Source organism: Blastomyces dermatitidis (genome assembly GCF_000003525.1).
Source record: "Blastomyces dermatitidis ER-3 genomic scaffold supercont1.3, whole genome shotgun sequence".
Lineage (NCBI taxonomy): Eukaryota > Fungi > Ascomycota > Eurotiomycetes > Onygenales > Ajellomycetaceae > Blastomyces > Blastomyces dermatitidis.
In genome coordinates, this window is record NW_025544776.1 from 2164117 (window position 1) to 2172222 (window position 8106).

An 8106-nucleotide genomic window follows, 5' to 3' on the forward strand; every position below is an offset into this window, starting at 1 on the left:
TGTCTGTAACTGACTCACAAAATGCCTCACTGCTTCTCTCACAAGATTTACATTATTATCAGTTAGAATCTCACACAGCATTTCATAGTTGACATAGATCTCATTGTGTAGAAACTTCACTATCATCTTCTCTGTTATCTCTGAAACTGCTTTTATGACTGGCCAGCCAGTAGTGTAATCAATAGCAGTGATTATTCATTGATTTTCATTTGATATTTGCAGTAATATGTCTATGAGGTTCATCTCTCATTATTTAAATGATTGTATCATACACTTCATCTGATGTTGTACTTTCTCACATTCTAACCCTTTCTTAGATTCTTTCATGACCTGGCAATTCAGACACTTGTGAGTGTACATCTGAATGTCCTCAGCCATGCTTGGTCAGTATACTCTTGATTTGAGTATGCTTATGAGTTCAGGGCTTTCTAAGTGACTGAATTCCTTGTGCATGTGAGCCATCAAGTTGTGTCTAAATGAAGATTCTAGATAGAGAGCTTCTGTGTATTCTAGATTGTGGTAAAGCATAATATTGTTTTTGTTTCTCAATTTTCTCAGCTTGAAGTTCAGAAGCATCTCTTCTACTACTCTCATGAGACACTTATCATCTGACATCTTATCATTCTTCAAGTAAGAGATCATGATGTTCACTCATTCTGATTCCTTACATTTCCTCAGCATATTTAACATGAATGTTCCTTGTGTCTGATTCATAGAACTCTCATTCATGAAATCAGATCTGTGACTGATTGCATCAGACATCATGATGTCTGATCTCTTTTGATATTTGATATGAAGATTGTACACTTGAAACTTCAAGATTCAATGTGCTAAGTGTTTGAAAGGTTTTATTATTGATTATAGATAGATGAGACTTTCATGATCTGTGATCATCATTGTTGTATATCTATTATTAATATATCTATCTCACAACACCAGCACATGCTTAATTACTAGTAATTTCTTTTCATGCACTGAGTAATTGAGCTCAGCATCTGATAGTTTTCTACCATTATACACTATCAGATGCAGCTTGCTGTTCTTACTCATCTGTAGAAGAGTGTCTTCAATAGCTCATTTGAATGCATCTGTCTTGATGTAGAAAGGTTTATCATAATCTGATTGAATAAGCACTGAAGATATTATTACATGTTCTCTCAGTATGAGAAAAGCCTCTTCATATGCAGCATTTCAGATGATTGAATGAAACTTCTTCTTTTGCAGATTTGCATCTGTTTCTCTTAAGAGATCTGAGAGTGATACAGATATTCATGTGAAATCCTTGATAAATCTGCAATAGTATAAGATTAACCTAAGAAACTGTTATACATGGTGTACATTTCTCAGTCATGATTAATTTGCTATGACATTCAATTTCTTCAGAATGAGATGTATACAGTCATCACTCACTACATGTTCTATAAACTTCAACTCTTTCATTTCAAACACACACTTGATTAATTTAATGTAGAGCTTATACTCTGTCAGAGTTATAAACACTTTATCAAGATGCTTCAGATATTTGTCATATGAGTTTGAAAAGATTAGAATGTCATTGAGGTATACAAGGTATGAGATTTTATTCTGTTTATGAAGAATTATATTCATCATTGTTTGACTGATGACAGGTGCATTTATCAGATTGAATAATATTGCCAGGAATTTGAACTTCTCTCATTGTGTATTAAATGCAGTTCACAGAACTGACAGTTTATCTATACAGATCTGTCAGTATTCTGAGAGAAGATCAATCTTTGATAGATATCAGATGTTTTCAATCATATTCAACTATTGTTGAATCTGTGACAGTGAATATTTATTCTTGATTATAAGCTTATTGAGTGCTTGATAATTGATACACATTCATTACTTCTCACTCATCTTTTTCATAAATAGCACTGGAAAGCCCCACACACTTGATAAGAGTTATATGAGATCACATTCTAGAAGATCAGTGATCTGATACTTCTGTTCTTCAAGATGTGTTTGTGACAGAAGATACACATTCTGATTGACTGGTTTTGTATCTCCTGTATCAATCTCATGCACAAATCCTCATTTCAGCAGCAATTTCAGTGAAAGATCTGTTTGAAAGACCTTTTCATACTTCTTCAGAAGCTTCTTCATACACTTGTCCTCTCATATATCTTTTATCTTGGTTTTCTCTGCTTTCAGATTCTGTATGATATACAGAATGCTTTCAGATGAGGTCTTACAAATTATTCTCTTTACTTGTTGATGTGTAAGCAGATTTAATTCTTTTATATCAGAAGCATGAAATGTCCTTCTCATATCAGTTAGTAGAATTGTATGAATTATTTTCTTTCTATCAGTCAATTATATATAACATGTAAATCATTGAATCTGTGAATTGAATCTTTGAAATCAATTAAGTCTGAGAATAAGATTGTATTTCATGTTCTGTAGCTCTCACACTCAAATATAGCAAGATCATTCTCTGAAGTGCAAGGAAACTCTTACTTTTACAGATAATATCAAATATTAATTATCAGATAATCTTATATATCAGAGATTCTTCACTCAGTGAATCTCTTTCAATCTTCAGATTATATAATTATCAATATATTGTGTAGAAGCTTCTATATCTGCTAACACTTTTGCAGTCATCTCTCAATTCTTACTCAAGTACCTCTTATACATTAACATTTCAGACCTCAAGACATTGAGATGAGTGTTCACTTTCTTACTCACATCTCAGTCAGAAGCCTGCTTTCTCTTTGTATTTACAGAATTCAGAGAGTCATCTAACACAGACATCTCTTTCACTTTGAAGACTTTTCATAGAATATCAGTGAGTGTCTTTAAGCTCACTGATTCTGCTAGTTTTTTGACTCTCTTGCTTCTCTTGACTGCATATGCTGAGTGCAATCTTTTACATCATGATTTTGACATCTGCAGTTGAAGCAAGCTCAATGTTCATAATATCAAGATTTTCACTCAGAGGATTTCTTTTTCAGAGAATTCAGTGCTTTAGTGATGACATTCAGATCTAGATTCATCACATTCAGATGTATAACTTGTGTTATAGAAGTCTGATTATCTGTTCTCTGCTGAGACATACTTAATTGCAGTATTTTCTGTTACAATTGACTCACTTATTCCTGTACAATGAGAATGTTATATGCTTTCTTCACTGTGTCTGACTGTGAGGTTAAGCATTTTCATTTCACTCTTAACTTAAGTGTAAGATTATGAATGAAGATCTATAAACAGAAAGATGTTGAAAGCTCTTCATTCAATATAAGATAGTATAAGCTGAAGTGTGTGAAGTATGATATAAGATTACTCACTTATCTACACTTAGTGAAGTATTTATAATACTTGTCTCATATATTCACTTTCTCAAAGTTATACAAGATTCATTTGAAAAACTCATTTTATATTTATAAGAATGAATATCACTTCAGATCTGTAAGATTCATCTTTTCATCAGTCATTTATAATAACTTTGCTTTTTCATGTAGAAACATAGCAGATCTTAAGACTTATTAAAATTCTGTTAACTGTCTGTCTGTGAGTTCATATTCAATCTGATAATATAATTGTATCTGACTTAGTCAGCTGATTACAGTATCATTTTTTTAGTTGCTATTAAAGCTTGATAACTTCAGCAGATCTCTCAGCTGAATATATCTCATACTTAGATTCTCATTCTGTGCAGTGATCTCTGATAATATGTACACTTCTGAAGAGATTATGAATAATCATGATAAGATCTTCAGATTTGATGTAGTTATCTGTCTATATAAACATTCAATCTCTTACTGCAGATCTAAGATCTGATTTTCTCTATTCTTATTGATGATAATGATTGCATTAGCAAAGCTCTTCATAGTGAATGCTTGATCTGCAGTGAATGTTAATTGTTATTTGACTTCTGTCTCAGTCTGTCACTGTGTATACAAGACCTTGATCTTGTTTAGAATTCTTGTATATATATAGAGCTTCAATTCTGATTCAACAGTCTCAGCTGCTTTTCTTACTACTTTGAGTAAATTCTCTGAGAGGTTCTGCATATCTTTCAGTTCAGATAGCAGAGAAGAATATTATTCATATTAGTTAGAGAAGATATTTATTTCAGTGATTTCTTGTTAATTGTACAATATCTATTATTATATTACTGTGTTGTTATATTAATATATCATTCTATCACTATATCATTATATTGCTATATCATTATATGATTTCTGTTATCATTGTATGACTTCAGTGATGATCACTCTTCTCTTTTATCTCTTTAAGTGAAGAGTGATCTTCTTTGAATCTGATTCACTGCTCTTATCTCTTTTCTTACATCTTATCTGTTTGTATACATGGCATTCACCTGAGCATGGAGTTTTTCCTCAATAAGCAAAGCAGTATTAATTAAATACTCTTTCACTCATCACTCTTTGTACACTATCTTTTTGAGATGTTCTAGAACCACACTGATATGATAACTATGAATTGCTTTATAGATGGAATTATCACACTCTGGAGAAGCCTGTGCTTCTCACTGATTTTTAGACATGCTATCAGATGTGATTCAAAGATTGCTTAAGCCAGCATATGATTACAGGCGTACGCCGGCTTCTTATATATTGAATCTCATATGCTAAATTAATTAGTGGCCGCTAGGGCCTCCTTTACATTCGTACGCTAGTAGTTCGGAAGCGGCCGCGTTATTATCCGACGGTCGTACGTTCTTCCGAACCACATGTGACTGTTAAGAAAGTCAGGTTGAAGATGAAGACAGCAGTGTTAACAGATCATAGAAGTACTACTCTCATTATCATATCTTCTTCTTCTTCTTCTTCTACTTCTCTTGCAGCTGCAGTGATAGACACTGTGCCTTGTAGTAAGATGTCATTTCTTCTGTCAGTCAGCTTATCAGTATCTGATTTTTTCTCTGCTTTCTTTATTACTGTTATAATATTACTCTTCTCTTCAATCAACACAGTGATATATGACTCTGTGTAATTATTTAAAGAGAATCTCAGAGAGAGCTTGATTCTGAGAATAGTAACTTAGAGAAGTTTCATCTGTAGTTTCTCTTCTATAACATATCTGAGCTCTACTCAGAATGCTGCTGAGTTAAGTCTACAGAGTCTTACAATTTCTTTATCTTCTCTCTGTAAGAAGGCTTCAGTGCAGTCTCTAACTAATACTAGTATATATCTGCACTGCACTAAGCAGCTGAAGAAAGAAGAAATCTTATATACTTACTTCTTCTCTTACTCTCATTATTTCTATTATATTTGTAATAATAACTTCTATCTCTCTGTAAGTATTATCTTATAAGAAGATGTCATATCAGTTCTGATAAGAAGCTTAGATACTCAAGCAGTACAGAGTAAGAATCTCAGAGCTTTAAGTATTGATAAATTCTGTTAAAACTGAAGAGATCTCTCTTACTCATCTGTAAAAGAAGACAAAAGCATGAGTCTCTGAGATGAAAAAACATCTCAGAATAATCAGCTTTAAAAAGAAGAAATCAGCTGATACTGCTATTGAAAGTGTCACAGAGATCAATCACTGATTGAAAAGAATCTCAATTTAATTAAAGCAGATAACTGAGATGCTTTATAAATTAATAAGTTAATACTTTATATATCTCTCATACTCTTCTACAGCACTGCAGCACTAACTTCTTAATAGATAAAGATACTGATATCAAAGACTTCAACAGTGAAGAATGAGTTTAATAAGAGTGAGATTGTTAATAAGTAGACTCTGATTTCTCTTTTTACTTTTTCTGAAGACTGCAGCTCTATTAGAATAGCAGTGATTTACAGATTAATAATATTAATCTTATTAATTTTAAATATCTCTTTCTCTTAATCACTTCAGGAATTTTACACTTGTATAATCTTATTAAACTTCTAAAAAACTTTTCGAGAGAAAATAGAAGAAGAGTGCTACAGAGTTTATAAGACACTGACTCATCACTGTGAGATTTTCTCTAAAAAATTCATTAAGAAAAATGAGAAGTCTTAAGCAGTATTTCTTACTCAATGTCTCTGATGTATAATGAGACAGTCTCTACTAGTTATCTTATAGCTTACAATCTCTTTCTCAGCATTTTTCAAATACTTAAGCAGTTCTCATGAATTCTCTGATAATGAATAATCTTCTTATTTAATAAGATATTGAAGCTTGTTATAATGCATTCACTTATTCAATATTTTCTTCATAAGATATTCAGTATTACTCTCAATCTTAATATCATCTGATTAAGACAGCTCTGTCTCACAGTATTGCTTATAGAGCTTTAAATAGAAAATGTGAAAAATAGATTGAATTATTTTTAATTCTGAGATTAATTTTAACTTATATATCTGCTTACTTATTACTCTTATTACTGAAAAAAATTCTAGTCATCACTCACTGAGCTTCTTATATAGTCTTATTATCTTAATATTCTTTACTGAAAGTAGCACTTGATTCTCTATTAAGAACTTCATTGAAAAATGTTTTTAATTATAGTATTATATCTATCACTTCTGAATATAATGAATGCTTTTCATCATCTTCTTATGAATTTCATTTAAAAGTTTCAATCTTGCTTTTACTTCTGATACTGAAAGATACTCTGTTCTCTATATTTGTTTAACATTCTAACTGTCTATCTCTCTCTTTGAAATTTTTTTCATGGCATCACTGAGTAATGAAGAATTATATTCATAATAAGTATAGAAAGGAGATACTTTTAAGATTGCATTCTTTGCATTATTATATATGAATTCAGTGATCAGAAGATGTTTGAGTCAATCATTCTGATAATATAAATAGAATACTTAAAGATACTGTTCTAATGTCTGATTCTGATATTCAGTCTAGTCATCTGTCTGTGAATAAAATACAGTACTGAGAAGATATCTTATTATAAGATAATAGTAAAAAGCTGATCAGTATTTGCTGATGAAGAGAAATTCTCAATCTATTGTCAATGATTTCAGAGCACTGTAATTATGAATAATAGTATCTAAAAACAGATCAGTCAATCCAGAGGCTTTAATCTTTTTATAAGTAGAGATATATTTAATTATCTTCATGAAGTGATTAATAATAATCAAAATCAAGTTATATTCTTTGACTCTTGTTGACTTTGACAGATCAACTATGAAATTTATTGATAAATTCTATCATGAGTTCTTTGAAATAGACAGTAATATCAACTTACTGTATTACTTATACTGTGAGATCTTTATTCTTTAATAGATATTATAAGTCTTAATATACTCTTTGACATTTGCTCAGAGCTTGTCTTAAATATATTTATATTTTAGAAGCTCTTTAGTCTTCTCTAATCTGAAGTACTCAGTATGAAGATAATCATGATAAATTCTCAATAACTTCTAATACATCAATCACTCTGTTACAAGAGACAAAGACTGAATTATTTAGTAGTAGAAGTTTACATTCTTCTAGTTATCAGTAACTTGATTTCTTAGTAATACTGCTCTGCTCATAGTCTGTCTCTTTTAAGTATAAATCAGATTCTTTCTTCTTCAACTTCTAAATTTAAGCTGTAGTAGAGACATTTCTCTGCTGTAACTTATTAATAAATTTTAAAAGTAGTCAGATTGAAAGATTGTAGATCATTTTATTCTTTATCAATTCAATGATAGTAAGATGTAATATAAGAAGCTTATAATCTTTAATATTAGTTCTTTGTAAGAATCTGAGTTTTCTTTTATCTTCTATACTGAGTTGTATAGCTGTCTTATCAGTGCTGTTTTTGAGTTTCAGAGAATCTTAATCTTCTGCAGTCAGCTTCTTCTGCAGTAATAACAGAGATTCTTTTATAGAATTCTTCACTCTATTAATAATATTATAATCAGACTGTTTAGACAGTATATCAGTGAGATTAAGCTGATATGAACTAGACTGGCCGCCGGGACCATGAATTTCACGTTTGATCTCATTTGGTCTGGTTTCATACATTTCTTAGTGTGAATCCCGCTGGGACTAGTCATTAAAAAAACATGCAAAGTGACTATATATGAGATCTTAAAATGAAACCATGACTTGAAAAAAATGAGAAAGTGATCTCATTTAATTCCATTTAGTCTCATTCTTGACATAAAGTTATTATTTTTAGAC